The 8,606-nt window shown below is 33.5% G+C and overlaps 1 long non-coding RNA gene across 1 annotated transcript; it reads right to left on the minus strand.

The window, feature by feature from the left end:
- Positions 1-4,526: 4,526 nt before the first annotated feature.
- Positions 4,527-7,797, minus strand: LOC116549020. Its single transcript, XR_004267674.1, has 2 exons — positions 7,768-7,797; positions 4,527-4,612 (listed from the first exon to the last, which is right to left on the minus strand). It is a non-coding gene; the product is annotated as an uncharacterized LOC116549020 (long non-coding RNA).
- Between the last annotated feature and the right edge of the window lie 809 nt (positions 7,798-8,606).

Below are 8,606 nucleotides of genomic sequence, written 5' to 3' on the forward strand. Positions count from 1 at the left end.
TAATTACTATGTTTTATAAATGTATAATTTTTAACCCAGTCTTCTTCAGGCTGAAATTCAGTTGCATATCTGTATTTAAAGCCTAGGACCAGAAATCTACCCTAGCTGAAGAGTAAAAATATCAAACAAATTTACTTAAGTTCTATTCTTTTTACCACATATGTTATATATTTTGTATATGTAATAAACATATTTTAGTGATATTAATCTGATATTTATTATCTATATAAAATATATAATTATTGTATATATGTATATATTTAGCTAGAAATATATTCATATGTATAATATACAAATATATTTTTATATTTATAATACATATATTATATTTATTATATTTATAAATGTATACTTTTATCACCATATATAGTGATAAAAATATACATAATATAAAATTTATCCTTTTAATCAGTTAAGTGTACAGTTTAGTGGCATTAACTATATTCGCATGGTTCTGCAACCATCTTTACCATCCATCTCAGGGACTTTGTCAGCCCAGACTGAAACTCTGTACCAATTAATAACTCCCCATTATTCACTCCCCCCAATCCCTAGCAACCACCACTTTACCTTCTGTATCTATGAATTCGACCACTCTATGTACCTCGTAGGAGTAGAATCATACAGAATTTGTCCTTTTGGACAGGCTTCTTATACTTAGTGTAATGTCTTCAAGATTCAGCCACATTGTAGCATGTGACAGAATTTCCTTCCTTTTCGAGGCTGGGCTGTATTCTATTGTCTATATACACCGCATTTTGTTTATCCATTCAGGCATCAATGGACAGGGGAGCTGCTTCCACCTTTGGCTATTGTGATGTTACTAGGAACATAGGTGTATTTGTTTGAGTCCCTGCTTTATATTTTTAATATATTTTTGAGTCTACCCATAGGCTCATTTCATATTTTCAAAGTGGTTATTGCCGTTTTGAGGGACAGCAATGTCACCATATCTTTCCCTTAGAGTGTTCCCAGTCAAAACATTTTCTCTCTGTGTCTCCTTGCCCTCAAATTGATAGGGCTTCTTATAAAACAACAGACAAGAGACTTCTTAAGAAAGTCTACCATTGACCTATTCATAAATTATGAATATTTATTTTGCTCAGGGTTACTTAAGAGTTACCTTTTGGAATGTCAAAGTTGGAAGAGGCTTGGGAAAAAAAAGTTTATTCTTCAACCATCATGTAGGGTCAACATAACTCTCTTCTAGTGCAAACTTCAAGAAGACAACACTTCAAAGCCTTTCTCATCAATCTCTTCTTATGGTTAACACTCTCTCGGGAAGTTTCTTTATATCTGCCTTAATTCTCACTTTGCTGTTATGCTTCTTATCCTGCTTTTCTGTCAGTTCCTCTTTCTTTCCATCCTGAATTCCATATAATTCCCCAAATGTACACACTGATCTTTGATAATTCAAGTAAGTGCCATCTCTTCTTGAATATCCTTCCTGATCTAACAAGATAATTTAATAGCTTCTTTTTCTGAAAAATGGAGATAAAAATTCTTTTTTCCCATTGGTTTGTTGTAAAGACTCAATTGTAAAAGAAATGTGCTGAGCACTTCTAAAGCAGATAATAAGCTCTCAATAAAAATTAGCTGTTGTTACTAATGAAAAAAAAATGTAAGAGGAATAAATAACAGTTGCTTCCTATCTGTATATTACAGTTTTTGTGTGTAAAACCATTATTACTTTGCCATTTAGCTGAATCATTTTTTTGTTACCTTTTCTACTACATCTTATTTTCTCACTTTTTACTTAAAGCTCTTCCCTGAGTCTTCACTCATTAAATTATCCTCATATACTTCAGATATCCCTAAGCTTGATATGAAAATAGTAATGAAAAATTTCAAATACAATTTAAGGTGAGAAGAGGGGAGATTCTGATTTAATTAACTATCTTCTATCATTATGATGTGCATTCTTTAATACTCTGTTATTAAGCCAGTGGTGTGTCCTTAGCCTTTTTTGGATCACATCACAAATACGATGAAAACTATAGACTATCTCTTGACTCCCCAAAAATACAACTAAAATTTTACATTGAAATTCTGAGAGTTCATGGATCCCCATGAATATTTCCAGAGAGCCCATAGATCCTTGATAATACTGATTACTGCATAATATAAACACAGTAAATTTCAATTGTTCTATTTTCCTCTGAAACACACTTCATATTTTTTGTCCCATTATTTCATCCCATTCTATTTATTCTTGTCTATACCCTTTATGGCTTTCCAACAGTCAGGCCAAGGCTGATTTTAGTCAAATGTTCGAAGATCTGCAAAAAGCCATTCTAATCACAAGTTAGGGAATTATCTCTGTGTATAGGATAAGTTATTACCTTTATTTCCTCACACTGGTATAACAAGTGTTAGGAAAAAGTCCTCTTTAGGCATGAACATTGCGCATGTAATTTTTAAAAATTCCTTAGTGTATTTAGAAATTCTAAACCCTAGAAAAGTTAAACTTTCTGAATTAACATAGTAGTTTAAAAGATTTACTTAAATGCAATTTCTTTCTCAAAAAAATGTTTTCCCCATTCTATAGAAAACTGAACTACTTTTGTAACTTTTTGTGAGATTCTACACTATCAGACTAAATCTGATTCATTCAAGGGCTTTTCAACCAGTGAATATAATGTCTTTCTCGTCTGTGATATTCTTATACCTGTTTATAGATAATCAGCTCCGTTTGAAGGCAAAATGCAAATCGAATTAAGAACAGGGGAAACACATGGGAGAAAATTTTTCCCCATGATGAACAAGGCAATTTGATTCTAAATCAAATACATTGATTGCCAAAAAGTCCTTATAATGTCATCCTACAGTGCTTTGATTTTAACTTTATTCTATACTAAATATAACTTTAACTTTGGTTTGATTATAATTGATCTTATTACATTATGTTTGATTGGATATGACTTATTCCACAATACCCAGGAAGTACTCCAAAGAGGTACATGCCAATGATCAACCATCCCTCTTTATCTGCTAAGGACTGAGTAGTTATGAGTTCTGTTGTGCTACGTATCATTAGCTACCAGTCAGACGCCACCAGTGCCCCCAGAATAACAAACATTAAAAGTCATTGAAAACTCCAGGTATCATCGAGTAGGAGCTTGACAATACGAATGAGAATTTCTTTAAGGAAATTACTTCCAGTAAAGTTGTGGAATAACTGATGAACAAAGAAGGGAGAAATAGCATGATTGAACTGCAAGTGATGTGATATCACACAATTTCACCTGCTTATTCTATAAATGAAAAGATGAAGTAACTGATGACTCTTAATTTGGACTAAAGACATAATTTAGGTCGGAATTTAGTCATTTGAGATTTAAGAAACCTGACTCTAGACTTGAATTTGCCATTAATATTGTACAAGTTTGTTTTTCTGTGTCACAGTTGCCACAAACTTTGAATTAGAAGATTGGGTTAGGATTCCATGATGCTAACCTCTAGCTAGGCTGTTTTAATTCCTGGGCTAATATTATTTATTCTGAACATTTACATTCTAAATATGAACATAGTAAACGGTGGTCTTTGCCATCAAGTTAACATCAGGAAATCCTGGTTATAATAATAATTATTCAATCAATATTAACAATTATGGGACAGATAATATGACATGTACTTTAAAATATATCAGATTTAATGTGTTTTGGTTTAAAATTATCAAACAAATTTTTGCTCTTTTGTTTCTTAACAATAGAAACTTTTTTATTTTAAAATTTATAATAGCTTAGAGAGTATCATCCACATTTCTGGATTCTAGAGATATTCAGAAGTATGTAGAAAAGGATTCTCTGTCCTCAGGAACAGAGAATTGGGAAGATTTCAATACAAATTAAAGATAATCTCAGAGTGTGATCATTCCCTTAAAAAAATAAAACTGACTCTTATACGTAATATTGGGTGAAGTAGCTGAGGGATGAGAAGATGTTGCTATAGATAGGACAGTCACCTCTAACAAGGAGAAATTCAGGCTAAGAAACACATTCTGAGAATCCATCGGTCATGCCAAGACACAGAGACAGGAAGGTTCAGCGTTTACACGGTGGGAATGAGGAACAGAAAGGCTAGTGTGGAATGAGATGGGATGAAGTCAGAAGTATACGCCAGGGCCAGCTTAGATGATAAATCAAAAGTGTCCACTAAATAACTATAAGCTTTTAAATATTTAATATAAGTGTATTTCAAGGGACATTTTTGCTTAAAACCCAAATTGACTATACATACTTCTGCTTTCTATGGGGTGTGAGTATGGAGACAGTGGTGTGTGTGTGTGTGTTTTGGGGCACAAATATTTCTCAAGAGTGTAGTAACATTTTCTTATACCCCTTGAAGAGATTGGCAAAGGACAGATAATGGGAAAGTCCTGAAGTAGATATTTAGAAATGCACTTAGTGAGTTTTTACACGTGCCTTGGCAACTCAGAGCTGAGTTTGGATTCCATTAGAGAAAGTGAGATTCTCTTGTAAAGGATAAGAGGGAGTCTAGTCCATGTGAGGTGGGCACCAACATACCTTTAAGTCCAGAAATCTCCAATATTGAAAATTGTGTTATTGTTCTGTAAACTGCTTTTAGTTTCACCAAACTTTCAGTAAAGTCGCTATAAGAAAAATTCTTTTTGTGAGCAGAGTTGCTTTTTTAAGGGAATGAAGGAAAAGGGCTGAGTTCTATGCTTGATTTCATGCAGGGCAGAGAGAATGAATCTGATACAGGAATGAGACTTGGAATCCTGTGAAATCCGAAACTTGAAGCCAGAAGAGACCACAGGAATATAAGTCCCCCAGGAATGCACAGAAATCTTAAGAATGGCATGGGATGGGTGGCTTGAGCTTTCATGTAAGTTGTATAAGTGTTTATGTATTTGTGCATTCATTTCCAGTGTCTCATCTCTATGAAGACTCTTAAGAAAAGGAAAGTAATTGGAAGGGGAAAGAGAGAGAGAAAGAAAGAGAGACTTCTTTCTTAGAAACTAGAAGTATCCATGATGCCAAAACACCCAATCAAGTTGGCAAGGGAGAAAAAAAGTTAATTTAGCTCTTTAATGCAGGGTAGTCAAAACAATTGGCAGGCTGGCCAAGTTTTTTTTACTTCTCAACCACTTGCTTTGGCATAATATAGACACAGCTCAAAAATAAATATTTACAAGTAGAATTACATTCACTTTATTTCAAATTCTGAGAAAATTTCATGAAATTTTTTTAGTTTTATCACAGTGAGAATTCATGTGAATAACTTGTCCCATTTGCTGTGGGACTCTGGAGTTTAAGTGGGTCAGGGTTTTGAAGTGTTGAAAGATATTATAAAGCACTTACAAGTATTCAGCTAGTCAGACTGCTCAATTAGCTGAACGTTTATAACCTCAAGATTTTGACAGAGCATGATTCATGTAGAAATGACCCCTTGGACAACAGATGGCTTTATTGTAGGTACGCTTGAAAGAAAACACACAAAGCAATAGGATTGGAAGGAAAGAAAAATGGAACATTTAGAGAAAGTAAAATCGAACTGAGCAGTATGAACTGTACTCTTTAAAAAAGGAAATTGTTGAAAAAAATTCAGTGATACATTTTTAATGATGGGATGCCTTTTTAAATTTTCTCTTAAGAATATTCAAGACACTCATTTATGGGACATATCACAAAACCAAAATAGATCATAACTAATATCATTAGGTGCAAACCATACTCTACTCACTTTACAAATCTAAATTAAGTATTTGTTAAAAAATAACAGGTATTAGAAAGTAAGAACCAAAATGCCAATTAAAAACTTAAATCCAGAACATTTTTTTAAATTTTTGTCACTTCCCCTACCTGCCCCCTGTACCTAGGGCTACTTAGAGTCTGGAGAGTACTCTGGAAAAGTATTCTGGAGAAACTAATTCAAAAGTACATTTTAGAATAGCATTGTTACCACCAAAACATGCCAAATTTTAATTTAAAAGGTTTTATCAAGGGGATATACAAGGAGTAACAAAAGGCATCCTGTGAAATATGAAGAATGGGTACTGTCATCCACGGGGCCTGAAACATCTGTAGTAGAGCAAATATTTCATGCCAGAATGCTGCCAGCAAGTAACTTTCCTTTTCTCCCAAGTCCCACAGCCCTGAGGAAGTGATTCAGGGCCACTGGACACCCAGGATCAGCTCTGGTGTCCAACAATTGAAAGCCTGACCTCCAAGAGTCTGGCAGGTCCTAGGCAGAGGAGAGCTTGCCTCTCTGTGGTTCAGGAGAGTCAGGGGCCCTGTATGTGGGTGATCAGCTTTTCTAAGCTGACTGCTCCTATTTCATAGTTGAAACAATCAGAATTCTGGAGCAGTAAAGGGGCTTCAATCTGGCCACACTGAGTTAGCCATAGGTGAAAACAGAACACAGTCCTTTCAATCCTACCATCATTATCTCTTCACAACCACTACCTACTTATTAAAGGCACAATAAAGTAGCATTCCTGCTTATCAACACTTTAAAACTAAGTATGAAGAAATTTAATAATGAAAAACCAGAAAAGAAGCAAAAACAAATTATATTTTCCCTCTGTACTTATGTGATCATTTATTTTTCCTTTAACTCCATTAAGAAGCCATTTTTATAGTGCAGAATACTAATCATCTATTAAGTATTTTTACAAATGTAAACATACACGTTAATATTCCTGTGTTTACTTGGTCCCATTACAACTCTAGAGTCAATTATTGTTATTATTCTTACCTGCATTTAATAGATTAAGAACCTGAAGCTCAAAGAAAGCAATTTATCAAGAGTCAAACTGCTGATACAGACTACACTTAATGTTTAAATCTAGAACTTCTGGCTCTAAATTACATTTCCTTTCCTTTCACTATGCACTTATAACTCAAATGAATCTAAATAAACATTTTTCTACCAATTTATTACAAAAGCTGCCACCATCTTAATAGGGACACATACCAAATGTATAATTCTTGATTAATTTTTATAAAGATCTTATAAAAATTTATCAATGTTTCAGAGATCATTGTTTACACGTGCAAAATACCTTTTTTCCTTTTCAATGTTCATAATTTCATCCAGTAAATACAAAAAAGAAGCCCAACTTCAACATCTTAGATGTTTACTATTATTTCCTCAAACCTCTCCCATTTTGCATATACATTATTTTTCTTTTTATAATTTAAAGTATCAGAAAATCCTTTAGGAAATGTAATCATTACAAATAAAACAATTGAAAGAGGAAAAAAATCAGGAGCAAGAGAGAGAGAAATCTAACATGATTCTAGTTTGGCTTAGATTCTACTGTGGCTTAGTCAAGAACAAAAGTGAAATACTGTATTTTGTGGCTGCACATATCATTTGTACATATAAGCAAGAGCAAAAAATGGCTTTGTCTACAAATATCGTCCATGAATGAACTCTTAGTTAAGAAGAAAAAATAAATGTGGCATACATTATTACTGATAGAAAATACAGTTAAAGTGCAGAACACAGTTAATCTAGTAAGCACATAGTAGTCCACAAATTACTTACAAGGACAATTTAAGCCCTATCAAGGCTTCTGCAGTCTGCTTCTATGTGAGATAGTCATTGTCACTACATAGACTTTTTTGCCCTTCTGCTAAATGCTCCATGACTTTCTTGGCAAAACTGAAGGTAAGTTATTCTTATCAAGTAATAGAACTGTCATAATTATGATTTTTAGGATCATCCAAATTAATTACAACTTCAAGTATTGACACAGACTAAAATAGCAAGAGCTACTGGTGATCTGAAACTACTCACAGCGTGTCCCAGAGAGTCCTTGGCCAGGAGTACATGTAGCTTAAAAAAAGCACATAACCCTTTAGGCCCAGCAGGCAAGTAAGGCCTTGGTAGAGATGCCAGCCATAAGTAGGAAAATACCTTTCAATTGTTTACATATAATTTTCCTCTCATAAGTAAGAACTGATTTTAATATTTTCCCCTTCTTTTCTCAAACAGGACCATATGGGATCAAATTTAGTGGGCAGCTGCTTCATTAAAGAGAGAGAGAGAGAGACAGAGGAGACAGAGACAGAGACAGAGAGAAAGGTCGTCATTCCTGTCTAGCAGATCCTGTGATTCTTCCAAAGATGGGAAGAGTAAAAATCTATTCACTTATTAATCTTTAAAAATTTCTAAGGAACTTTGCTAGGGGCTGTGCAGACCATGTAAAATAAGAAGACATTTTCAGACATCTATGGCAAACTAATTAAAAAAATAAAGTCTGGTGTCCTGAGTGATTGATGCCTAGGTAGTCAAAGTGAGAGCTACTACAGTTATTTGGATGTTGTGTTGCTTGTCAAATAACTATACATAGGGCTTTTAATCAGTATTGATTTTTAAATGGTATAGTCAAAAGAATGTATTTAAATTAAACAATTTTGAAAATATTTTGAAATATTTGAATAGAATTGACTATGGAATAATTGCAACCTAATCACTAATAGCAATCTAGAATTAGAGTATCTTGGGGGTGTGGTTCGAGAAAACCTTCATAAAAGTAAATGTCTTTCATTTTTTATTCCATGGAATTGATAGAATAATTCCATCAACATTCCATCAAATGTATTTTATTCCATGGAATAAAATATATTTCAATA

The sequence above is a fragment of the Sapajus apella genome, unplaced genomic scaffold (genome assembly GCF_009761245.1).
Source record: "Sapajus apella isolate SASKATOON/1434 unplaced genomic scaffold, GSC_monkey_1.0 scaffold6, whole genome shotgun sequence".
Taxonomy (NCBI): Eukaryota; Metazoa; Chordata; class Mammalia; order Primates; family Cebidae; genus Sapajus; species Sapajus apella.